Source organism: Sceloporus undulatus, chromosome 3 (genome assembly GCF_019175285.1).
Source record: "Sceloporus undulatus isolate JIND9_A2432 ecotype Alabama chromosome 3, SceUnd_v1.1, whole genome shotgun sequence".
Taxonomy (NCBI): Eukaryota; Metazoa; Chordata; class Lepidosauria; order Squamata; family Phrynosomatidae; genus Sceloporus; species Sceloporus undulatus.
Genome location: NC_056524.1, coordinates 259,547,919 through 259,574,728, shown reverse-complemented (window position 1 = coordinate 259,574,728; position 26,810 = coordinate 259,547,919).

Below are 26,810 nucleotides of genomic sequence, written 5' to 3'. Positions count from 1 at the left end.
CTCTCGTGGCTTGTCTGGAGTCAGTAATGGGCTGGATGAGGGAAAACCGACTCAAATTGAATCCAGAGAAAACGGAGGTACTAGTGATAGGTTCTCCTGGTCCAGGAATGGCGGTGGTTCCACCTGTCCTGAACGGGGTCACGCTCCCTGTGAAGGACTCCGTGCGCAGTCTGGGGGTGCTTCTTGACTCGTCGCTTCACCTGACAGCTCAGGTGAATGCGACGGTCAAGGGCACCTGTTATCAGCTTCGGCTGATTCGCCAGCTGCGCCCATACCTGGCCCAGAGGGACCTAGAAACTGTTGTACATGCTCTGGTAACCTCGAGATTGGATTTCTGCAATGTACTCTACATGAGGCAACCCTTATACCAAACCCGGAAGCTACAGATGGTGCAAAATATGGCAGCCAGGCTGGTCACTGGAGTTTCTAGGGCCAGCCATATAACACCAGTGTTGAAAGATCTTCACTGGCTGCCTATTCGCTTCCGGGCCCAATATAAGGTGTTGGTCATCACCTATAAAGCTCTTAATGGCTTGGGCCCAGGATACCTGAAGGACCGCCTCTCCCCATATATTCCGTCCCGCACCCTCAGAACATCCGGGCAGCAACTACTAAAGGTGCCGGGGGCCAGACTTTCTTCTGTCACTAGGCGGACTTTTTCCATCGCTGCCCCGGCCCTTTGGAACACGCTGCCCGCCGAGCTTCGCTCGACTACCTCCCTGGCCCAATTTAAGAAGGACTTGAAGACCTTCTTATTCCAGCAAGCATTTCCCCCATAAAAATTCCTAAGGGCCTCCCTCCTCTTCCGTGGCCATGAGGATGGGCTAATGGGGTTTTAGCTGTTTTAGCTGTTTATTTTTTATTGTATAATTGTATGGTGTGCTTTGTTTTTATCTATAGTATGTATATAATTAATGTATGTAAACAGCCCTGATCTGGGGAAGGTGCGGTATATAAATAAAACTTTTATTTTATTTATTTTATTTATGTTCACCCTGGCCTTATGTAGAGTTCAATACAATATTCTGACAGCTTCATGTTGATTATTTGTTTTACTCAAGCAACAACTCATCATAAAGAGTGTAGAGGAAAATGCAAATATGTATTTATTAGAGCTGCTAAGATATTAATAATATATGAAAGGAACATCACATTTGAAGCACATTATTAAAGCAGCAACTCATTTTTTTTTTGGCATCACTCTGGCACTAAAAAAAAAACCCTAATAAATAAAGCATGACTCCCAGCTTTCTTCACTTAATTAAGCTACTGCACTGCAACACTGGAGTAGCCGTTTAACCACATTGTAATGATGAGGTGATTGTTTTGGCTTTTTAGAATTTAATTCTATGGTTTAATGCCACATTATCCACACACACTCCTTCATCACTGGGTGTGAACAGTGTCTAATGTAGGCCACAGTTATGGGCTGAAATGAATTTAAAATACTATAAGGAGCAACACAAGTTGCATTTGTTCTCTGTGCAAAGCCACCTTTCTTCCTTTTTTTTTTTTAAAAAAGAAATAACTAAACACAACTCAAGAAGCCATTAAACTGCTTTTTAAAGAAATCTTTCTTCTTTTTCTGGAAGGAAATACCATGAAACTGGTTCTGCCATAACTAATCTCACTTTAGAATGATTGAGAGACCAAAAGGAAAACATTGAAGTTTACCGCACCAGGGATAAAACGTCCCCCGATGCGTTCTAATGTGCATGAGCGGGGCCGCGCATGGAGCATGATGGGAGCCCGATGGGGCCCAGAACACTAGTTTACCGCACAGGGAATGCCGCCACCACCAAGTATTCCCATCGGGTTCCCATCGGGTTCCAGAGAGCGCCATTGGATACCATTTCTGGGAACTGTTTCGAAACCGTTTCCAGAAATGGCACCCTCTGGAACCCGATGGGAACCTGATGGGAATGTTTGGTGGTGGCGTCAGCGTTCCCTGTGCGGTAAACTAGTGTTCTGGGCCCCATCGGGTTTCCATCACGCTCCGTGCACGGCCCCGCTCGTGCACGTTAGAACGCATCGGGGGACATTTTATCCCCGGTGCGGTAAACTTCAATGTTTTCCTTCTGGTCTCTCAATCATTGTAAAGTGAGATTAGTGAAAAATGATAGGGAGACGGTACAATTTGAAAGATGCCAGAATCAGGAAGGCGATGCAGGAATGTGTTTGGGGAATGAACTGGGTATTAGAATCCTGGTTGTATTCTATCAGATATATTCTTTGGGGTTTAGTTGTGGGGATGATGGGGGTTGGGATATGCTTTGGGCTAGGGCAAGCTTAGATAGCGCTCGGTAGAGTTAGGCAATGCCAGGTGGTGGTTATCAATTGGCCTTGAGACTCTTGTTTTCAGAGGCTTGGTATGCAGTGAGAGCTTGATGGGATGATCAGTTGAGGGGGGAGAGATGGGGACTGGAGGAATGTGAAAGAGAGGTGGAGATTGTCTGTTTGCAGGCTTTTGGCAGGGGGGGTGGAGCAGGCGAGCTGGGGTTTAGGTATTACTTTTACTGGGTGTGGTCAGTCTCAGCTAATAAGCTGAATGATGTGGAATTGGTGATTCTGGAGCTATAAATAAAGTGCTGTTGATTTTTAATCAAGCTGACTGGTTGATTGTCCTGGGTTCTGATCCCGCATTCTGACACTGGGTGTGTTTCTCTGTGTCATTTTTGGAGGAAGCACTCCTCCTGCTTGATCTACCTCTCATTCTCTTTTCGTTTGTCCAGATTTCCCTGGTATGTGATATTTGTACAGTAGCAGTGAGAAGAGTGCAGAGGAAAGGGAATGAGTAGGAGAAGGATTATGCAATACTAGTTTTTTTGGGGGGACCATAATTCAATGATACCTCATATGTTTTGCCTATGCCCTAAGTGAATCTAGGTTTTATCCCATTCACTAGCATTAGGAACAGCTAATGTTTCTCTTTCTGGGTTCTATGTGGGCAACTATAATTGAATATCAGACTGTCCCTCAATAGGTGAATGGCAATTGAAAATGATGGACTTTTATGAAATGGATAAACTTACATACTTAGTTAAGAATGGATCATTGGAAAACTTTTATAACAATTGGGAAATGTGGAAATAATATTTTAAAAAAAAGAAAAAGGTGAAGGAATACATGTAGCCCTGGAAAATGAATAATGGATACATTTTTGTTCATGTGGTAACTATGTTATATAATAGATACACAGGTCTATAGTCAAAGGTTAATTAAACAATGAATTACCAGTTAGAATTGATAGAAATACAAAGGATTCTTTTTTCTCTTTCAGAGAAATAATCTAAAATTAAATAGATATAAACTATTCAAGAATAAAATGGAAATACTGTATGTAGTAAGAAGTTAATGGTGTAAATAAAAAAGATGGTAAGAGTCCAGTAAATAGTTATTGAAGGAACTCATGCTTATGGAAGTACAGTGGTGATATTGTTAAAACATGTGGGAAATTAGAAGTTTTATGTTTTATGGATAATTATGTGTTTATCTTATAAATAAATAATCAAATATTTGAATAACTGAATATAGCAAACACAATCATAGTTTATGTCTCAATATATGTACAACAAAATGTATTAAATTATTATAATATATGTAATATCATCCCTAGAGTTTCATGCACCCCATGAATACTACATACAAAGGGCCTGTTCCTATTTATCAGAAAAAACATTTCCTGAACCAATTCCTGAAACTGGTTCTGAAAAAATGCAGTTCCCACTATGTTTGCGCTGGTTTCAGGAATTGGTTCAGGAATTGGCAAGTGACAGGGGCAGCTGATTTCTCAGCCCGTCTCTGACCTCTCCTGGCCCTCAATCCCCAGCCCAGCCTCCTTACTGGCTTCTTTGGCCACTGACTGGCTTCCTTGAAGCCTTTTTAAAAATTTCCTGCAGCCGGAGAGGCTGGAAGGAGGTCGCAGAGAAGCCGGAGGAAAGCTGGGAAAGAGGTTGCAAGGCCTCCCTGGCCATGGGAAATTTCAAAAAAAGGCACAGGGAAGCCAGTTAGCGGCCAAAGAAACCGGTAAGGAGGCTGGGCTGGGGATTTGGGGGCCAGGAGAGGCTGGGACATGCCAGTGGGAACCAGGGCAGATCAGAACTGGATTCGAATCTGTATGGTTCCCACTTGGGCTGAATCAATTTATTTCTAAATAAATCGATTCAGCTCAAAAAACACCCCATTTTCCCAGTGTCTTTTTAACGCAGGTTAAATGGGCTAAAATGGTCATAAGGCATGCCCCTCCCTTTCTGAATTGATTTCTAAAATCAGATTCAGTGGGAACCATGCCCATTTAACCCAGATACTGATCCCTATTTAAACGTAGTGGAAACAAGGCCAATATATGTAATATGGTCCACAGAGTTTCACGCATCCCTGAATACAGTGCCAATCCAAGACCTGACTGCAAGATCCTAATGGCTTTGCTGGTCAGCTGCATTGGATGCAATGTTAAAGTCTAAAATAAAATAAAATATAGAAACAAATCCAATATAGAAATTCCATGACATATTCCCTCCTGAATATGTAACTGAAAATATTGTTACCTTATTCAAAGTGAAAGGGGCCTATGCTTTAGCCCTGGCAACTGCAGCTCCTCTCCAGCTCCAACACTCTTTCTCTCCTTCTGAACTCAGCTACAAAGTACAGTCCCTTCCTTGGAGTTTCCCCACTCATAGAGCAAACCAGTAATTCATAGAAGTGAAACTAATATTCATACATGCCTGATTTTATGGACAAGTGGGATATGATTGTAGATTACACGCACACACACACACACACACACGTAAAATTATATATAAACCACACAATTTATATTAAAATAAATCAACATGTAAACATGCAAGAAGAAAAATAGGTACCATCGAGGTAGAAAGGGAACAGCATTCCATACAGTCATGCTGGACACACTCATGGACCTGTCTTTGACAATGCTGGCTCTCCAGGTTAGTAATGGGGATGAGCATCACCCCCTACAGTCAGACATGACTTCACAACCTTGTCAAAGGGGAAACCTTTACTTTTTAAAAATGCATGCATGTATATGTGTGTGTGTGTGTATATATATATATATATATTCCATATCCTATTCATATCTTGAATACGTACATAAAATCAAATTCAAAATATACATATTCCTGCTTAAATGAAAATTTCTCTGTATCTCGTCCTTCTTTCATAGGTAATTAATGGTATTTTTTTAAAGCCCAAGCTAACCAATGTTTGGATAAACAAATAATAATTATGTAAATTGATTAAAGACATAGACAATAAGTTTCTAATATAATGAAGATCTGTCTGCCTTAAATTAGTCCATTTCTCCAGTCATTCTCTCTTTATTTCTGTAATGCATTATTCTGCCTTCCTTTTCAGACTAAAGAGGTATCTTAATCTCAGACCATATTTTGACTTCGAATTGTCTGCAGTCATATATGATCTGTAAACTTATTCTTCTTTCAGTCTCTATATAATAAATTTTCCACTCCTTTCCCCAATATGTTACAACACAGTCCCAGTTTTCTTCTAAATTAGTTGATGTATTGTTGTTAATTCTTCATAAAAGTCTTTCTAATGCACCCATGTCCATAAATTTAATTGTGGGTATTTGGTTAAGTTTCCATTTTTGCACACAGAGGAGTAAAGACAGATTTTTTTTTTATGAACAAGCTGGGACGTGCTCCCAGTTTGTGCACCTATTTTGGGGATCAGTGGCCAAAAGTCTAAACATGGTAAAGAAGACAAATTCCTTGGTTGTAACTGTGTCACAAGCATCTGGGTTAGTTGAAAATAACCACAATCTAATCTTGTAAGCAGTTCTCAAGATCTACTATGCAAATATATCTTGCCTTCCTCATGTAAGATCTGATAAGGATAGCTAGAGCAGAATTTATGTTTGCATGTTATCAGCATTGTGTTGATAGCTTGTGAATGTGGAAGCAGAACACCCTACACAGGCATTCATTCAGGCAATGCAGGGTATCATGGAGAACTCTGTATTTACAGGTAAGACCAGATGATATCTTCTTTCTCCTTCCAACTTCTGGATATATAAAGGAATTCTACTGAATTCCATGAAACAACATTTAACATGTTGTAATGAAGAAACATGGTAACTTCTTAAATATTTTTTTTGCATCAGAAAGGAGCTTTCAAAAAACAAGGTTGAAGAAATTAGAAAATGGAAAATCCTTACCCCCTATTATAAAATGTGGCACAATGGATATTGTGCTGGTCCTGTACTTGGGAGGCCGAATTAAATCCTTTCTTCACAGAAAGCTCTTCATCTGACCTATCTGATAAGTTATCCAAGGGCTAAAAGGCTACAATAGGCTATCTTTAACATCTCTAATGTAATAAAGCAAGGCCTTGTTCAGCCTCTTCTATACATGCAGTAGGATTAAGCAGTCTGATGTGGGCTGTGCCAGTTTGGACTACAGGCTGGTGACTGCATTTGTATATTATTCTCTGTTAAAACCACCTTACCAATAGAACACTATTGATAAGAGAGAGAGAGACTCTATCTTTACTATTCTGGGTGTTTAGTTGTTTACTTTTACATTTTCAGGGAAGTTTCATCTTGTTTTATTTTAACATGGAGGATTGAAACTAGAATTCCAGGGGTTGACAGCTTATCACCATTCCAGAACCTGAGATTTCAAGGTGGCAGTACTGTCATTAAGCAAGATATACTAATCATCAACCATGAAAGCTCAGAGTATGTCATTCAATAGTGTCTCACTATGCCTGGCTTCTCACACCTAAGGATCCCACCACTGATCCTGATACTTTCAACTAATGGCAACCCTAAGGCAACCTTATCATGGGGTTTTCCTGGCATGTTTCTTCTCAGCAGGTTTGCCATTTCCATCTTCTGAAGCTGAGAGAATTAGTGTTATCCATTTTATTTCACCTCACCATCCTGATACTTTCCTTTCCTCCAGGCTTTCAGTTATGGGATCCCTTAACTGAAGATATAGGATAAAAAGACTGGAAACTTTCTCATCTGGCAGAATGAGACAGGTAGTGGTGGCAATGACCCTTTGCCACTCTTGTGGACCCAGCAAATGCTCGACCTTACCAACCTCTGTTGCCAATCTGATATATACTTCTAAGTTCCCTACATGCAGGGTAGATTACAAATGTAATAAATAAGTGGAGGGAGAAATGAATGCCCATTCTCGGTAGTCCAGTTTAATTTTATCCCGATAATAAATCTAAATGACTCAAGAGGCCATATCACATTTTGAATTAATGCTGGTCTCATTGCCTGCTCCTCGAAAAGTGTGAGGCAAATGACAGTGGTACACGGAAGGAGGTGAACTGATAAAATAGTGAGCTGTGATTACTTCCCTGCTCCTTCCCTCAAAGGTTATTAACATCAGTGAGGGAACAAACTTCACAATGGCAAGAAGCAAAAGATTCGCTTCACTACCTACAAGAAAGAACAATCACATTCTTGTTAATTCATACAGGCTTGTCAACATCTGTATTATGCGGATGAAATGTCTGATTTTTGATGGATTAATTACACAGTTAAGTTAAACTTGCATATTGTACATGCTGCTTGTGAGGATTCTGAGGAAAGAAAATATTTCTCTGAAGCATAAGATAACATAAAGTTTAAAAAGTATAGGTTTCAATAGAGACAGGTTGAACTGGTTCGTGCCAGTTTTAGATGTGCTCATTGATGAGTTTGTTCTGCCCTATATCTGCATTCATCTTCTCATTTTAAAAAATATATCCACGTGAAAATTCACACTTCAATAATTATTCAAATGAGTATTTTTGAATATATTTCCTCTGAAAGCGTGTATTTATAAATTTATCTTATCCTAAAATATGCATTTTAATGCTTTTTGGATATGTTTTTCTGAGCCAAGTAATGCATTGCCAGATTGGGAAAAGTACAAAATCATATAGTTGAGATTTGCCCTTTATTCATCAGAGAGGCATATATAAGTTAGCTGCAGAATGTGGGGCAAGCAATAATTTTGAACATTCCTCATTCTGACTCATTTTGAGAAATGAAGACCTCTATTACATTTCCTTCTTTGTTAAATTTGGAGAAGTTGAATCTCCCCTTTTATTTAAAGCAACAAAATGGTTTTCCAAAAATCAGCAAGGCCAATATCAGTTTACATTGTGAAATATCCAAATCCAGAAGACTTATTGGCACTGAGTTCAATGGAGCTTCAAAGAAGGGATAGACGGAAGGGAAGGAACTGGGAAGAAGTGCGATTTTCTGGAATTATTCAAGTGTTACTGCCTGCCTCTTATAATTGAACTTGGATGCTTAGGGAGCATTACTTATAAGGAATAATATATAGTAACAGAGAACCAGAAGGAAAGCTAAACCAAATTTCATAAAATGTGTTTGTGGCAAGGAGAAGTCCATGGAATTATCAAATTTTGGCTAGGAATATTTGGTATTGGCATCCTAGCAAAAACATCTCATGTGGAAATTGATGTACTTCCTAACATGATGTTCTAAGAAGATGAGAATTGTACTTGATGCCTTGACCTCACTACTGTTGCCCTTTATTGAATAAACTGATGTATTTGTTGTTCTATACTAGAGGAGTGATGCATAGTTACTGCTCAGCATGGCGATTAAATGGTATGTTTTGTTCTTATTATCATTTTTATTTGTTATTTCTGTGGAGGAGTCATCATAAGTGAAATAAGTGATATAAATCCCTGAAATTATAATGAAAACAATTACATATTTTATACGGTATCAGTGATAGTAAAAGAATAATTCTTTGGAGCTTTATCTGTTTTCATTCTCCATTCCAAAGAGTATTTCTTTTCTTTTTTGACAATCAGGTCACAAAATCTTTTTAACTACAGAAAATACTGCAGGTGAAGATAATAAGCAGCTGTCCATAAACCTGGTTGCTAAGGCAGCACTTGACAATTGCTCTTCTCTTGAATGCCAGTACTCTAGATGCACACTACAAAGTTAAACTACCGCACAGTGTGTAGTTAAGCACAGGTTTCACTACTATGAGATGTGGTAAGTGACACCAACACAGAAGGCTTTGAAAGGGTATCAGAAAAATTCACAGAAGAGAAAACTATCAATGATTTCTAGCAGTTATGATGGCTACTTCCAATATCAGACTGAGTCTACAAAAGCTTACACTACATCTTCTTTGACACAATTAGTCTCAAAGATACTACAAGATTCCTTTGCATACTCCAATATCAGGTGCACTATGTCGGTGAATACCATTTGGTAGGGAACATTTGAAAGAGACATCCTATATCATTTTCATGTGGGCTTTCTAGGGTCATATTTATAGCCATTTTGAAAAACAGGATGTTTCTCTTCCTGGAGAAGACAATGTTAAGAGATGATATGATAGCCCAGTTTAAATATTTGAGGGGATGTCATACTGAAGATGGAGCAAACTTGTTTTCTGCTGCTCCAGAGACTAGGATGTGGAGCAATGGATGCAAACTACAGGAAAAGAGGGGTGTTTTGATTATATATTCCTGCATGTCAGGGGGTTGGACTGGATGGCCCTTGAGGTATCTTCCAATTCTATGATTCTATGAACTGGATAGGCCTTTGGTTCTTTTTTACATAGGAAAGTACCTTATACTATCTGAGATCACTGGGCTATCTGGTACAGCAATTTTTCTGGTACCCAAGACCTACCCTGGGCCACAAAAACATTTTTTTTTTTTTTGCCATGAAAAGCCTGAACACTGGGATATAAGTAGCAATTTTATCATGTTTTTGCTCCCTGGGGGAGAAAATCACTTTTTTCCATTGGGGTGCAGTGGAAAGGGTAGTGCTCCAAGATCCTCTGAAAGGTCAGTGCAGAAGCATAACCTATGACACTTGCCCAATCACTTCCCCAGACTGTTCACTTCCCTAGGCTACAATAAAATCCACATTCCACAATCAACAATGCTTTTGGGGACCAACTCCAAAGCACAAAGCACATAATAATAATAATTGTGGATGCTTTTAAAGCTTCACTGACATCTTTATCAGGCAAAGAAATTTAAAATCATGCAGGAGAAAAAAATGGTGATGTTTGAGTTATAGGCCTACCTTCTGCTTAAAATGTTAATTAAGATGGTATCGAGGAATTTCAATGCAGGCAGAGTCCACTCTCCTTGATGGCCATGTGGGGACTAGAGACAAAGAAAGACAGGTAACCAAATTTCATCTTCCATTAGTAACAGAAAAGTGACTTCTCTTGAGATCCAGATGTCCCTGTCCTGAACAGACTACAGTGTTTCACAGGAGTTGCCAAGGACTTCACGTGAGATCTTTTGCATGCAAAATATGTGTTATATAACATGTACTTTGCCATTGTCCCTTTCCTGTGTAAGAAGAGTGTCTGTTCAGAAGCCTTTGCCCCTTGACTCCTCTGGAAATGTACAGAAAACCTGGGGGGTGATTTGTCTCTTACTTTCCATTGAGGTTTTTGAGATGGCAGAAACAGTGAGAGACGCTGATGTTGCTAAACATAGCACAAGAGCAACCCCCAGTTGCCTTTGGCTTAACTTGAGACAAATACAGCAAATTAAATAATACCAAACCAGCTTCTACTCTGAGATACAGAGCCCAATGGATTTATCACTCTGTTGAGGCAACCATTGCCTTAGACAGGAAAACCAACTTTCTCTCCCTTGAGCTGTAGTTATAGACATTGCTCACATTAGAAAGACCCAAACATATATTAAACAGAACCTGTTTAACAGAGGAAGGGACAAGGGAATCAATGTTTCCCAAATGGGAGGAAAACTGCAGAGCTGTTAGGAAAGAAATAGCCTTTCCAGGTATCCAGGAAAGGCAACACAAACAATGCTGATTTGTACTCCCCTCAAAAAAACCTGAATCCCATTTTAACGCGATAATAAAAGTGCAGGGAAAGTAAGTTCCTTTTATTCTCAAAACTTCTTTGCTTTTCTGGATTTAAATTATTATAGACCAATGTTTTTAGAAGAAAGTCTTTTTCACATGCGCATGGGTGGCTAAATAGGCTTGAAATTGATTTGTTTTGAATTACAAGATACACAGAACATCTGTCTATCTAGCCTGCAAGGAAAAGCACTTTGGTTTTATAGAGGGGGCACCAATATGACACCAAGGGTGCATGATACAGTGGTGTAATGAAACAGAGATCAATGTTAAAACGAATGTAGCACCACTGAGAAGTACACACAGATCAATACTCTTGTAAGTCATAGAATACAATCTCACTATACGGCTTGTTAGAGAGTTTGTAGGCACTAGATAGACGTTTTTCTATCATTCCCTGAATATACTGTTGACTGCTGAACATTACACCCCTACTTCTAGAGTGCTCATTTTAAGAATGTGTCTGAAGTCATAGTGTGTCAGGTTGCAGGGCATGTGCCTTTTAAAGATTTGCATGTTCAGTGTTCTTGTGTTTGTCCTTATCATTACAGAGAATTCAAAAGTCTTACCTCATTGGCAAAGCTCCTGTTTTGGGGCATTTTGAAAACACTGGGAAAGAGGAAACGAAAACCCAAAATACAAATGTTAGACAATGCAGAGCTAATAAAATATGGCCTCCCAAATTTCTATTCACATAGGTATAAACTGAGAAGGGAGGTCACCCTGCAAATATTCCACTGTGGGGAAAAACAATCCACTACAATTTGCATGCTCTTCACTCTTGTTTCTCTTAGCAGCAGATTCAGCTTTTACAAAACAGAATGCTAGTTCCAGGTTTAAACTAGAAACCTTCCAAGTTTTAATTGGAGATATTGTGGCTAATTCATTGGTCAGATCTGCCTCAGATCATCCCAGCAGGCAGAACAGAGATGATCAGTTGCTCTGTTAACTGTAGGTGGTGCTATCTGAGAAAAGACCAAGGATATTAGCACATGAGCCCTGTTCTCCTTGCAATCATGCAAATTAATGAAGATGTTAACATACTAGTTTGTGAGTAGCTATTATCACACATCTTTGCAATCATGTGACTGGGGCTGCTGCAATCATCATCTCTTTTCTAGAATCCCTCTTCACTCCATGTCCCTGCCCTATGCCCTACCCAGCATGCCTTTCTTTTTTTTCTTTCTCTTTTCTTTCCCCCCTCTTTCTTTACTTTTTAAAAATGCAGTTCTGCAGTAGTGGTAATGCGACTTAAGTTTAAAAAAGAAAGTATAGAAACACCAAAAGAGTTTATCAAGTTGCTTGGGAATAGTGAGGGGGAATGGGGACTGGGGGAGAGGGGGAGACTGTGGAGTTTATCACACGGGGTAAGGAGGGATCACTCCTGTCCTTACCCCATCCTTATCGCATCTGTGCTTTTCCCGTCCTTTTCCCATTAGTAGCCCCATCATTGTATCAATGGGAGTTTCCATTAATACACAGCGACAGGGCCATGCCACTTCATTGACAGTAGAAGGACAGGATAAAAGTGTGACATCATCTGAAAATCTTATGGCAATAGAACAATAAAGATGGATGTAAGACAAGATAATGACAGACATCATGTGATAATGTTTACATGATTGTGCCATAAGGACAGGGTAAGGATGGGAGTGTTCTGTCCTTTACCCTGTGTGATAATCTCCTGTGACACCATGTGACTTCCAATATTGTAAGTGCCATGACAGCAACGTTTCACACAGGAGGAGTATTGGGAGCTGATCAATTGAGAGCTATTGATGGGTTTCCTCCATCAATGAAAATGGATACCCTAACCTCACTTGGCATACATAGCAGCTATGGGTCAGAGGCAACATCATGTGATAAGTATCACCAAAGGTACTATTTTACATCCACAATCACAGTTTAGAAGTTGCATGAAGCAATCTCTCAAAGGAAATTAGAAGGACCATGGAAATTTCTTTGTAATCTCTACTTTTCTAATCCATATTTTGTTGGAATGTGAGTGCGCAGCTGTGTGTTAGTCACACAGAAGCTCTACATGAGAAGAATCACCAAGTGAACTGTCTTGGAGCTGTCTGGCTGTTCAGGAATCTCCTCCTTCTCTCTGGATGCTGATAAAGGCACACTGAAGTAGTGATTTGAGAAACCCATGTTTTTCTTCTCGTTCATTGAGAACTTGATGAGAATTTTTTTAAAAAATATTTGTTCCACAAGTCCCCCTTTCAAAAGGTGATTTCTTCTCTCCCTTTCAGCAGCTAGAGAAATATTTTTCACAGATTTCTCGGATGACAATAAAAGACAAGTCGAATAATTACGCTAATTACTTTGCATTTCAAACTCAATTACCATGTCAAAAGGAAGTTTGGCAGATGTTTAAAGAACATTCCTATGCTTAAAAAACCTGAAGGCACACACACAAAAGGGGGAAAAAGCCCAGTCTCAACAAATAAACTGTGATTGAAGCCCCAACAAGAAATGGTAGAGTTGAGGGGACCCTCAAGGACCATCCAGTCCAACCCTCTTCTGTTATGAAGTAATATATAGGAATACATGGGATCCTAGAGGACATGTAGTCTGACCCCTGTTCAACATCAGGATGGCACTGGAAGATGGGACAAACTGAGGGTTTTCTTGGCATAAAGAGGAGTTTTGCCATGGGATGCCCCTGAAGCTGAGACAGTGTGACCCTCACAGATGAGAAGGAAAGGGGTGGGGTGCCAAGTGGCAATGCTCTTCTGCCAAGCAGGAATCCTCAAGAATGAGCGGAGTGGGGTGCAATGGCAGGAATTCTGCCATGATAAAACCTATCATGAAGGAATACCTAGGAGTTGGAGTTGAAGCCGAGAGCAAGTGACTTGCCCAAGGTCAGCCAGTGAATTTCTATGGTGAACTGGGAGGCTAGAGTTCTAATCCCAACTCAGCCATGTAAATCCACAAGGTGACATTGGGTAAGTCACACTCTCTCATTCATAGATATTCTGCACTCTCCTTGCCAATTACTATTACTATTATTATTATTGCATGACCTTAGCATCACCATGGGAGAGGTGCAGAGAGAGAGAGAGTTGGTCATGCCCTGCCTTTGAGGCTGAGAGAATGTGACCCTCACAAAAGAGAAGAAGGGGCAGGGTGGGGTGCAATGGCAGGAATTCTGCCATGATGGATAAAACCTAGCATTCGAAGGGATTCCATGGGGTCATCCAACCACCCCTCTCTTCTACCATGAAAGAATACCAAGGAGTTGGAGTTGAAGCCGAGAGCATGTCAATTGCCCAAGGTCAGCCAGTGAATGGTAATGCTAAGGTCATGCAATAATAATAATAATAATAATAATAATAATAATAATAATAATAATAATTGGCAAGGAGAGTGCAGAATATCCATGAATGAGAGAGTGTGACTTACCCAATGTCAACCTGTGGATTTACATGGTTGAGCCGGGATCAGGACTCTATCCTCCCAGTTCACCATAGAAATTCACTGGCTGACCTTGGTCAATTGACATGCTCTCAACTTCAACTCCAACTCCTAGGTATTCCTTCAGGGTAGAAGAGAGGGGTGGTTGGATGACCCCATGGAATCACTTCGAATGCTAGGTTTTATCCATCATGGCAGAATTCCTGCCATCGCACCCCACCCTGCCCCTTCTTCTCTTTTGTGAGGGTCACATTCTCTCAGCCTCAAAGGCAGGGCATGACCAACTCTCTCTCTCTCTGCACCTCTCCCATGGTGATGCTAAGGTCATGCAATAATAATAATAATAATAATAATAATAATAATAATTGGCAAGGAGAGTGCACATTCTCTCAGCCTCAGAAGCAGGGCATGACCAACTCTCTCTCTGCACCTCTCCCATGGTGATACTAAGGCAAACCTATTTTTATTTTGCATTATATATATATATATATATATATATATATATATATATATATTTGGCAAGGAGAGTTCAAAATATCCATGAATAAGAGAGTGTGGTTTCCAAAAAGAGCATGGCATAAAGGGCAGGTCTTATTTTCCACCACCAACACACAAAATGTCTCCCCTTTTGTTCTCTTTTGTTTTTCAAAGCAAAGCTGTGAGTGAGCAAAGATGGGGGGGGGGGAAATCACCCTAACAAAGAAAATAGCCTCTGGTAAAACCCAGGATGAACGATAGCTTTTCTTACGCAAAATACCCAAATCCTGGCCATCGAATTGTGAGCTGAAAGTCTTGGCTCTTCACTTCATTTGGAAATGATTAAAAATCAAAATTCTTACTCATTGATCAAGAAGTGGTCAGAATTTCTTCTCTGTAAAATGCTTTCAAAATTTTCAAATTAGACATATTTCTACTAATTTTCGAATTTTGGAGAATATTCTTTACATCCCTACACTGAAGCAAGCGTCTCTTTCAAAGAGGCTCTTTAATCTTTAAGTTGCACTATATACAGAAAACAAAATTCCAAAGCTACACATCCACCACTGCCAAACAACAAAAACCCACACTGTACAATGAGGCTTTGGCTTTATATACACTTTTGCCATGTGGCCACTAAGCCCAGCCTCTTCTTGCTGTGTCACCTTAATTGTTGTCCCCCAATCGAGATGACCAAGTATATTCACAGTAGTTTCTCAACACTTCCCAGTGCTTTCCAGCACATGATGACCTTGTAGAAACATCGCATGTCCTAACCCAGTTGTAACCAATTCCCTGGTTATCAGGCTGCAAGTGACCCTTTGTCACTTCTCCACAGCTGGACATTTTACTTCAGGCTTTATTCTCTAACATAAATAAAAAATAAAAATTTTATTTGTATACCGCCCTTCCAATGATCAGGGCGGTGAACAACATATTAATAATACACATACAAATACACCATAATACATGTTAAAATACAACCATATTAAAATTAAATTAAAACCCAATCAGCCAGCTACCATTGCCGTCGAAGGGGGGGGAAGGCTAGCTGGAGCTTAATTCGGGGAATGCTGATCAAAATAGGAATGTTTTCAGCTCCCTCCTAAACTGGGCCAGGGAGGTGGCCGAGCGGAGCTCTATGGGCAGCGTATTCCAGAGGGCCGGGGCGACGATGGAATACGACCTCCTCGTTGTGGAGGCTAGTCTAGCCCCTGGAACCCTCAATAGTTGCTGCCCAGAAGTTCTGAGGGTGCGGGGCGGAATGTATGGAGAGAGGCGGTCCTCCAGGTATCCTGGGCCCAAGCCATGTAGGGCTTTATAGATTATCACCAACACCTTGTATTGAGCCCGGAAGCGAATGGGCAGCCAATGCAGATCTTTAAGTATAGGTGTAATATGACTGGCCCTGGAAGTGCCAGTGACCAGTCTGGCTGCCATATTCTGTACCATCTGTAGATTCCGGGTATGGTATAAGGGTTGCCCCATGTAGAGTGCATTGCAGAAATCCAATCTAGAGGTTACCAGAGCGTGTACCACTGTTTCAAGGTCTCTCTGGGCCAGGTATGGGCTCAGCTGGTGAATAAGCCGAAGCTGATAACAGGTGCTCACCTGAGCTGTGAGGTGAAGCGACGAATCAAGAAGCACCCCCAGACTGCGCACGGAGTCCTTCACAGGAAGCGTGATCCCGTTCAGGACAGGTGGAACCACCGCCATTCCTGGACCAGGGGAACCTATCACAAGTACCTCCGTTTTCTCTGGATTCAGACTGAGTCGGTTTTCCCTCATCCAGCCCATTACCGACTCCAGACAGGCCACGAGAGGAGAGACGCCATCCTCAGTCACTGCATCAGTCAGAGACATAGAGAAGACTATTTGGGTGTCATCAGCGTACTGATAACCCCGCGCCCCATGTCTCCGGATGATCTCTCCCAGCGGTTTCATGTAAATGTTAAAAAGCATGGGAGACAGAATGGCTCCTTGAGGGACCCCAGATGTCAGGGCCCTCTTATCGGAGCACACGTCTCCCAGCTGCACCATCTGGAACCTCCCGGAGAGGTAGGATCGGAACCACTGGAGCGCAGTGCTCCCAATTCCCACCTCTGCCAGGCGCTCCAGAAGGATACCATGGTCTATGGTATCGAAAGCCGCTGAGATGTCCAAGAGCACCAACAGGGACACGCTTCCCCTGTCAATGCCCAGACGGAGATCATCGACCAAGGCGACCATGGCTGTCTCAACCCCGTAACCCGCCCGAAAGCCGGTTTGAAATGGGTCCAGATAATCCGTATCATCCAAGATCGATTGAAGCTGGATTGCAACCGCCTTCTCGATCACCTTCCCCAAAAATGGCAATAATGAAACTGGCCGATAATTATTATGCATCAGGGGGTCGAGGGAGGGCTTTTTAAACAGCGGTTTTACAGTGGCCCATTTTAAACTGGATGGAAATTGCCCGTCCCTCAAGGATGTGTTTATAATCCGGTGTAACAACAAGGTTACAGCCGGCCCCCCCTGAGCCGCTAGCCATGAGGGACAGGGATCGAGGGAGCAGGTTGTCTTCTGAACGCTTCCAAGGATCTTGTCCACATCATCGGTACTTACCAACTCAAACTGATCCAGTTTAATGGAGTCCATGGAGGCTATGGATACCTCTACCCTAGGTTCTGCTCTAATGCTGGCGTTAAGACCTTCGCTTATCCGAGAGATTTTATCCGCGAAGAAGTTGTTAAATTGGTCACAGCAGGCCTTAGAAGGTTCAAGGATCTGGTTCAGTGTGGGAGGGAGCTGAGTTAGCATATCTTTAGTAGTAAATTCATTATTCATCTCTTTAGTAGTAAATTCATTATTTCTAAAAGCTACAAGCCATCACAGTTCAAAATCATTAAAATCATGAATAAATACCAATAACTGAACAGCCATATTAAAAATCACATTTATAGTAATCAAAATTAAAAATCTAGATTAAAATACTATCTGTCTAAAAGATTCCAAAATAGTTCTTAGAATTGATTTTGATGCATAGACAGTAGCTTACTCACAGCCAGGGGAAAGTTTGCAACCATAGCAGTGATTAAAATATTATTATTAGCTATAAGACACAGATCTGCTCGTCGTATCTTATATCCACACTGGGAAAGATCTGCCTGAGCTGGTTGGAAGCACAGGAAAGGGTTCCTTGATGAACAACAGAACAGAAATTTGTAGAAAGAAATTGCTACTGTGTACTGTGAATGAGAAAGTCAGCAAGATACTTGAATTAAGCTATAAGTGCTAGGACATTCAGTGTTGTAATGGAACTTAGTCCACTATGAGCTCTTGGGACTATAAGAGCGGGTCCAAAGACGTATTACTTTAAGACATATTACTTAAAGATGTAAGCAACAGGATGCGATGAGATGAATGGATGAGAATATATTTCTGTTTTAATCTGCTTTCTGTCTTCTTATGATCTGTGGAGGCCATGAGTGAAGGTTTTTTTTTAATGATGCACGGCCCAAACCCCAGTTCTGGTGCAGACATTCCAGATAATGTATTACTTCAAATGTGTGGGGCTAGTAGAGCTTCCTCTACAATCAGAAATCTATCTTTAATTTATTTGAGGAACACTCAACTTGGCTATGTGAGAGGGGTCAAAAGAATTTGTAGGATCCAGCATCTGGTATACAGGTAATAACTGACAGAGACCCTGGGCATGTGAAACTATATGAATCTTTAATAAAGAAATGTAAAAAAGCACACACATAGGTAAGTCATCTAACCAACAAAAACATAGAGATAACTAAATAGGGTATGAAATGAAATGGCAGACTAGGGTCCAAAACACACTGCAGAAGTAACCCAGCTTGAGACCACTTTAACTGCCCTTGGTCAGTGCTAGGGAATCCTGGTAATTGTAGTTTATTGTGGCACCAGAGCTCTCTGACAGAGAAGGCTAAATGTCTCACAAAACTACCAATTACTGCGGAGGAGAGTAGTCAAAGAAGACCAAAACACCAGGTTGGAGGAAAGGCCACAACTTTATTAAAACCAGCAAAATAGGGGGAGGGTTGGCCCAAAGCATGGTTGATCGATGAACCGCTTTGCTTGGCAACGGCCAAGCATCGGGATGACATAGGGGCAATGAAAGGCCCTCTAGAGTACATGCAACCAGACGATTGCATGTTTCAGTTAAGCCCCTAGTCACCAGGATGATGCTGAAACAGTGTAGCCGCCGCAATGGCCACATTGCATTCCCTCAGCACTCCCAGGTCCTAAAAGACTCCCAATCCAGTGCTGCACAGCCCTGAAAACCACACCCACCAGATCCAAGACCTATGCTACTGCCCCTCAAAAGTCATAGAATCGTAGAGTTGGAAGAGACCACAAGGGCCACTGTGACAATTAAACACCCAAACCGAGGGAGGGAGGGTGGGAGAGCTAAGCATAAAAGGCATCCAGGCAGGAAGCCACATGGCCTTTTATAGGCCTGTCCACAAGGGATGCTGGAATGGGGAGGAGGCACCACCCATCCAGCACCCTCAGCCAATGGCTGAGCCCGGGACCTGGGCCAGCTAATCAGCCAACACCTCTGTTCCCCGTGCATGCTGGGATATGTAGTCTCCCAGCTCTAGGGAGTGGAGGCACACTCTGGGAGCCACCCAGAACCAGGACACACGCCAGCCCAGCCCCGGCAAGGCATGCCAGGGCTCAGGAATGTGTGGGAGGCCCCAGGGAGAGGCTTGCTCTCCGGTAGCAACATGGCCAGCCCCAGTAGGTCAGGGCAGCCTCATTTCCAGAATTCCCTTGCAATGACAACATGGCAATTAAAGTGGTCTCAAACTGGACTTTTTCTGCAATGCGTTTAGGACCTTAGAGGCTTAAGAAGGTGCAATCACAGATCCTGAAGGAAGAATCCACTGAAAGCCAGGAAATAGAGGGTCTCAAGCCATGAGGCACCCTCATGAGGTGAGTAACTTTGGGAGATGGACACAGAACTCAGAATGAAGTCCAAGCACAACAATCATGGTGCAAGTGGGGGGCAAATTGACTGTAGCAACTGTCTTAAAAAGTTTTAGTTGTTGGGGTAATATTTATACCCTTAATCCATGATAGTTCTGTGGGAAACAGAAAGTTTGATTACCTCTGATGGAGGTACAATCTGGGAAGGTTTTGAAAGTGAAGACATTGTTCAGATATTTGGGAAATGAGAAGGTTTGATTGTGATTGATAATGCTTCATAGACTTTTGAACACCTAAGCAAGATCTGGATTCCCCAAAATGTGAGGACACGCAGGGGGCTTTTTAGGAATACATAAAGGATAAAGGGGGGGGGGGGGTTGGCCTTGTTTGATCTGGCAGAACTCACCTTTTGGCTGTCACTTTCCATCAGAAAATGCATAAGGAGGGTGCATGCTGGCACTCTTTCTTACAAGCTTCCTCCTCCCCATGCCATTCTGCATGGCTGTGGCTACATGCCATTCACCACCCCCCATGTCCATTGCTATGTGTGTCACCCCATACCATGTCTGTTCATGCTGTATCATGCTTTAATTCTGTATCAAACTTTATCTGGATCAATACATGTATCAGGGGCTGTCCAGAGCATTACAAATGTCTGGCACTTTTAGCCCAATACCTGGGGTATGACACTCTTAACACAAATTTTAAAAACTTACCTCTCACACCTGATATTTCAGGAAGATCTGAAGCCCTGTGTTCCTGCTGTAGGGTGGCTATGTGCATTCATGTTCTGCTGAGCTGCTGTGCACATTTGCTACTGTCACCAGTCGCTTGCTTCTGCAGCCATCAAACAAAGTGGAGTGTCTGTGGTAGCAAAGGAAGAAAGTCGTCTCATCCCCAGTTAAAGCAGGCTCCAAGCTATACCAAGCACAGGAGACTTCCCCCATTTCTCACAGTCCCTGGCACAAAATGGCCACCTTGCTTTCCACCCCCTACCCTGTCTGTCCATCTCCCATGCCATAGAACAAGAAGACTGGCCAGGAGCCCCCGGGGCAGTAGGTGTCTTCCCTGACCCAAAGGAAATCATGGAGTGAGAGGAGGGAGAGAACAATCCCTTTGTCAGATCCCCCACGCCACCTTCATGCATATCTGAGACCCTCTTATCAATGGGCCCAATGCCATTGCCCTAGCTCAGCGATGTTTATCATGCCTGCTGGCAAGCCTGCAATCAGCCAGTGGTGCCCATCTGCAGTTGGCAAATAAATTGGGAGCTACCCAGAACAAGAATGACATTCTGCTGGGGCCTGAATCCACTCTTGGTGATTCTGTTTGTTTTAGGAAGTCAAATGTTCTGGGCTAATCTGCACTAACAGATGTACTGAACCTTTTCTTCCCCAAGTGTTTGTAATATAAATGCCATCCCTTCTTCACATGGATTAACAAAATTACCTTGGTTCATTATCCTGATTTCCTGAAAGGTGGCTGAATGAAAGAGATCATTCTTGAGCTCCCTTGCATTGAATTATATATGAAGCACCTAAGGCTTTGCCAGAGGAGGAAAAAAGAAAACAGCAAAAATAATACAGGAGGGCAAGGACTGTCTGCTGAGGCCATTAGTTTAATCTGTCACTCCCAGCTGACCATCTATGGAATTTATTGCATGTTAGATAGCATTCCTTTCTGTATACTACTTTGATTGAAAGGGTGATTTATCTAGGCTTGGTATTGTGTTGAACACTGCAGTCCTAGTTCAGAAGTATGGATTGAGGAGTATGGAGAGGGATGAATTGTAGCCATACTTCATTTCTCCCACATGACCAAGAAATTTTAGGGGCCAGGTTAGAAAAGGGGATATTGGCTTTGAAGCCATTGCTCTCATACTGAAGATAAGACAGCTTCACATTCAAAACAGAGGACAGTCATAACATATGGAAAGAATGGAAATATTAATCAACAAATATCACACACTTGCTGAAAAGTAAAGTGCATATGAAGGGGAGAAGAAAGGGACAGATTTGAAAGAAACCCATAGAAATAAATTCTGTAAAGCTCACTCACACAGAAAAGAATTATTAGCATTTACCCAATAGTTTATATACCACTCTACTGCAGTCTGAACAAGTTCCTTGCCATACTGTAACCACATATTTCTTTCCAGATGAATGAAAGTGAATCATCAGTGGCCCACAACATTTTGAGGCCTGAGGCAGAAACCCAAATGGTGCTCCATCACAAAAAGAGTGGAAAAGAGAATGAGCTAATTTGTTACACCTCTATAGCATCCCAGATTTTGCTTATGGTAAGGAAGAGATTTGTAATTGGTTGACTGGCCAAACCCAACGGGTGCTCAGCAATGGCTCTTCTTCATCCTGGAGAAAGCAACCAGTGGGGTGCCACAGGGTTCTGTCCTGGGCCCAGTGCTATTCAACATCTTTATCAATGACTTAAATGAAAGTATAAGGTGCGTGCTTATCAAATTTGCAGATAACACCAAATTAGGAGGAATAGCCAATACCCCAAAAGACAGGATCAAAATTCAAAATGACCTTAATCGATCAGAAAGCTGGGCCAAAGATAACAAAATGAATTTCAACACAGAGAAATGTAAAGTACTGCATTACAAACACACACACACACACACACACACCCAAAATAGATATAGGACAGTGAACACCTGGCTAAATGAGACTGTGTGAAAGGGATCTAGGAATCCTTTTGATTAATTGTCCACTGTCCCATTCTTTCCAGCTCCTTTTAAATCACCCCAGTTCCTCTTCCCTCCTTCCACTTTCTTCCTTTGTCCTCAGGGTACTTGAATTGCTGCAAACTGAGTTCAAAGTGCAAAAGGGAATATTGCCCTTTCCAGAAGGTTCACGCAAAAGCAAACTGCTGCAGCCTCTCCTAGCTTAATTGTTCTTCACTAATACTTTTGCCATCTTGACCATACTGATGTTGTTTGACTACACATCTCCCAATTTTTATCTCTGAAATGTTGGAGGTTATGTTCCTTCCCCAACATTCAATCCAATCTCTCTACCAACCTCTCATCCTGATCAGCCAGGCAGAGACAAGAAGATTTAAACTGGTTCAGGGGCTTCCCACTCTTGAACTCTACGATAGCTTCCACATATATTTATTACCAATCCATCCTGTCCTTCTTTCTATAATACTCAAAATGGTCAAAAATCATGTTGGTGTAATGTGAGCATGCTGGTGCAAGTGATGGCAGTAGGAGGGGAAAGGGTGTGTGGCAGCTACAGTGTAGGAAGTAAGTCCTTGCTAAAACAATCTGGTCAGATCTGGCAGAATTTCTCTGTGTTCTCTCAGTATAGCTGAAAAGCCCTGGGGGAAAAATGCAACTGCTAGTGCAATACAAGGGATGTAGTGGCATAGTGGTTAAGATGCCAATTCTGATGATCAGAAGATCAGAAAATTGATAGTTTGAGACTCATGCGCCACATGATGGGGTCAGCTCCTGTCACTAGTCCCAGCAACCCAGCAGTTCGAAAGCATGCAATTGCAAGTAGATAAGTAGGTACCACTTTGGTAGGAAGGTAACAGCATTTGGTGCAGTCATGCTAGCCACATGATCAGCAGAGCAGTCTTTGGACAATGCTGGCTCTTTGGCTTAGTAACGGAGATGAACACCACCCCCTACATCAGTTACAACTAGACATTAATGTCAAAGGACTACCTTTACCTAGTGCAATGCATCAGTTGAATTCTGCTCTGAGTCCACCCTTTATTCTCACTACAACCCTATTACTTTGCTTAGACTGAGAGGTTGATAACTAAGCACAATCTCCCAGTTAACTTAACAGGGGAGTAGGATTTTAAAGATAGGTCTAAATACCCTGAAAACACCAGGTTCCCTCTGATATTGGAAACTAAGCAGGATCAGCCCTTGTTAGTACTTGGATGGGAGACCAGCAAAGAATACCAAATACTGTAGACCTTGAAGTTTATCACATGGGTCCTAAAACGGGCCCATTGCATTCTAAAATGGGGGCGTGCATGGGCGTGCATGGAATGGGATGGGGCTAGGGACCGCATTTTACTGCACAAGGGAACATCGCTGCTGCCGGCCGTTCCAATCACATCCTCCCTCCGTTCCAGAGGGTGTGATTTCTGAGAATGCTTTAGAACAGTTCTCAGAAATCATGCCTTCTGTAACAGAGGGAGGATGTGATTGGAATGCCTGGCGGCAGCGGCGACATTCCCTTGTGCAGTAAAATGCAGTCCCTAGCCCCATACCGTTCCATGCGCGCCCCTGTTTTAGGACGCAACAGGCCGTTTCAGGGCCCATGTAATAAACTTCCTTATTTAAGAGGAAGGAACTGGCAAAATCACCTCTGAGTATTCTTTGCCTAAGAAAACCTTATGAAATTCATGGGGTTGCCATAAATCGACAGGTGACTTGTAAATGGGGACACACACACACACACACACACACACACACACACACTAACTATACTTAATGGGACACTCTAAACATCACTGTGACCTAGTATCAAGGCATGAAACCTCAGACTGAAAGATATTTCTATTAAACAAGCAAGCAGGTGTGCATCATAGCTATTGAAGGGTGCACTGGTCATTGTTATATCTATTTTGAGCATTTATTTTCCATTTTAATAGAAAAAAAACATGGTAACCATAAAGGCCTGCCTGCCTGCCTGCCTTCCTCATAAAGGCAAAATTTTATGCATGTAAAGGGAAAGCTATAGCAGGTGCATCAATTCTTGTAACAAAAATCTAAAGAAAGTAAGCTCTTCTACTTAGTTTGCAGAAGCAAAAAAGGAAGGCACATACCCAAGCATACATGCACACCATGATAGGTTACCTCTTGACAAACACTTCTCTGTATTTTTTACTGTCTCCTACTAATGTGCTGAAAACACATAATGCCATCTTCTTTGTTTTGCCTGTGGGAAACAAGAACTAGGTATTAAACTAGATAGCATTTGTCAATCTCGATAATATCCCTCAGTGCCTTAATTAAAAAGAAATCCAATTACAAGAAGCAATAATTTTGGACTAATATTTTCAGATCTATATATCTACATGTGCACATAGCTAAAAGATATAAAGGTGTTTTTGTTTGTAATGATTGCTTCTCAGTATCTTAATTCCTTTATTGCCATTTTTTGCCCTGTCTTCTTTCTGTAGCAACCAGTATGAGATGGCTGCTCAGAATAAAGAGTATGAAGAAAATGAAGTGAAGGGGTTTATATACCAGGAGGTGGCAATAGTGATCTACAATAGCATTAGTTTAGCTACGCAACACCCATATTGTCTGCAGGCAAGCAAACAAGCATAGGCTCCTATGAGTGACGCCTGAACATTCCATTTTCACATTGCTGAGTTTCTGTTCCTTATCCTTGAATTGTTTGGGTTATTACTAATCATTGTCAAGAATGCAGCTTTGTTTTTATTGAAATTACCATCATGGTAGGGCTTTTCTTTCTTTCTTTCTGGAAAGATGTGTCTAAATTAGACCCACTCCCGGTATTCTAGAAGCTGTGATGTCATTTAAAAACAGAGAAGAGCTACTGCTGAATTAAACATGTCAGGTGGCAGGGGAAGAAAAATCAAATTATCCTTGGAAGTCAGAGCTGAAATGGGGAGGAGTGCTTCATTTGCTCACCCTGAAGTCCAAAGTATGTGTCATTAAGGAAGAAAGAAGACAGGATAGCAATGAGAAGAGTCATCTTATTTCCATCAGTCTAGGATGCAGTCCTCTACCCACTTACCTGGGTGTAAGCCTCACTTAACTGAATAGCACAAGTTTTTGAACAGATATACATAGGATAATCTGCAACTCTTTTACATCAGGTCTTAGAAAAAGTTAGATTATAGATCCCAGAATTCCCCAGACACATAGCTATTGGTCATGCTGTGTGGAAGATTCAGCAGTACAGTGTAGTTGTTTGAGCATTGGACTATGACTATGGAGACCATGGTCCAAATCCCTGCTTAGCTATGAAAACTCACCTTGGGCAAGTCACACTCTTTTCATCTCAGAGAAAGATACTGTAATGACAAACCCTGCTCCGAACAAATTTTTCCAAAAAAATGTCCTGAGATAAGTTCACCTTAGTGTTGCCATAAATAAAAAACAACTTGAAGGCACACAACAATAATAATCCAAAAAGTAACTTTTTCTAACCTCTGTATTGAATGAATGTACACTATGATCACGAGACTTATGGCACAGGCTGGTCACACTTAGCATGTCCCATGCTCTGGCAGATATTTCACTTCTGATCTTTGCAGACCTGAACTTACAAAAGGGTCATAACCAAAAATGTCAAGAATAGTTATGTATACAAAAGGATCTTGTAGCACCTTTGAGACAAACTGAAAGAAAGAAGTTGGTAGCAGGAACTTTCGTAGACTTCCTCAGATGTAGACTCAAGTCTACAAAGTTTGTGCTTCTTTCTGTAAGCCACAAAGGTGCAACAAGGACACTTTGCATACCGATTTTCCAGATTAACACAACAATGACTTTGAAGAATGGTGACAGGCATGGTTGTTGTGCAAACACAGCATAAAAATGTGCAAGGAGAAAAAGAAAAAATAGGGAGAAAATAACCATTTACTAGAGAGGACACTTGAAAAATGAGGGAATTCCCCTGGAAAAGATGGAGCATATACTGTATTTGCACATTGTACCCTCTTCCCCTGCATAGCTCTGCCCCAGGGTTCCATTTCTTGGTCACATTTGAGTGTGACAGATAGGGAGAGCTTAGACGCTGTCTTTTATAGGTACAATTTGTTCAGCAGGTAGCATTTATATACTGAGCACACACCTTAGCATATGAATGTACTCTCTTCCTCAGCAGCTTTGTCCATCTGGCTTTTCAGATGCTTATTCCAAGATCTAGCAAGCAGGGTGGTGGGCTCTACATTGATCTGAACAACAACAAAAGACATCTAAGTTCATCTAGGGTTGTAGACTGTTTTTTACTGACAATTGTAACAGGACAGCAGAGAAATTAAACCATTGAATTATGATGTTATTATTTTTTTAAAAGGAAGAAAGGAAGTCGATTCAAAGGAAACAAAAAGCATCCTTGGACCACACTTA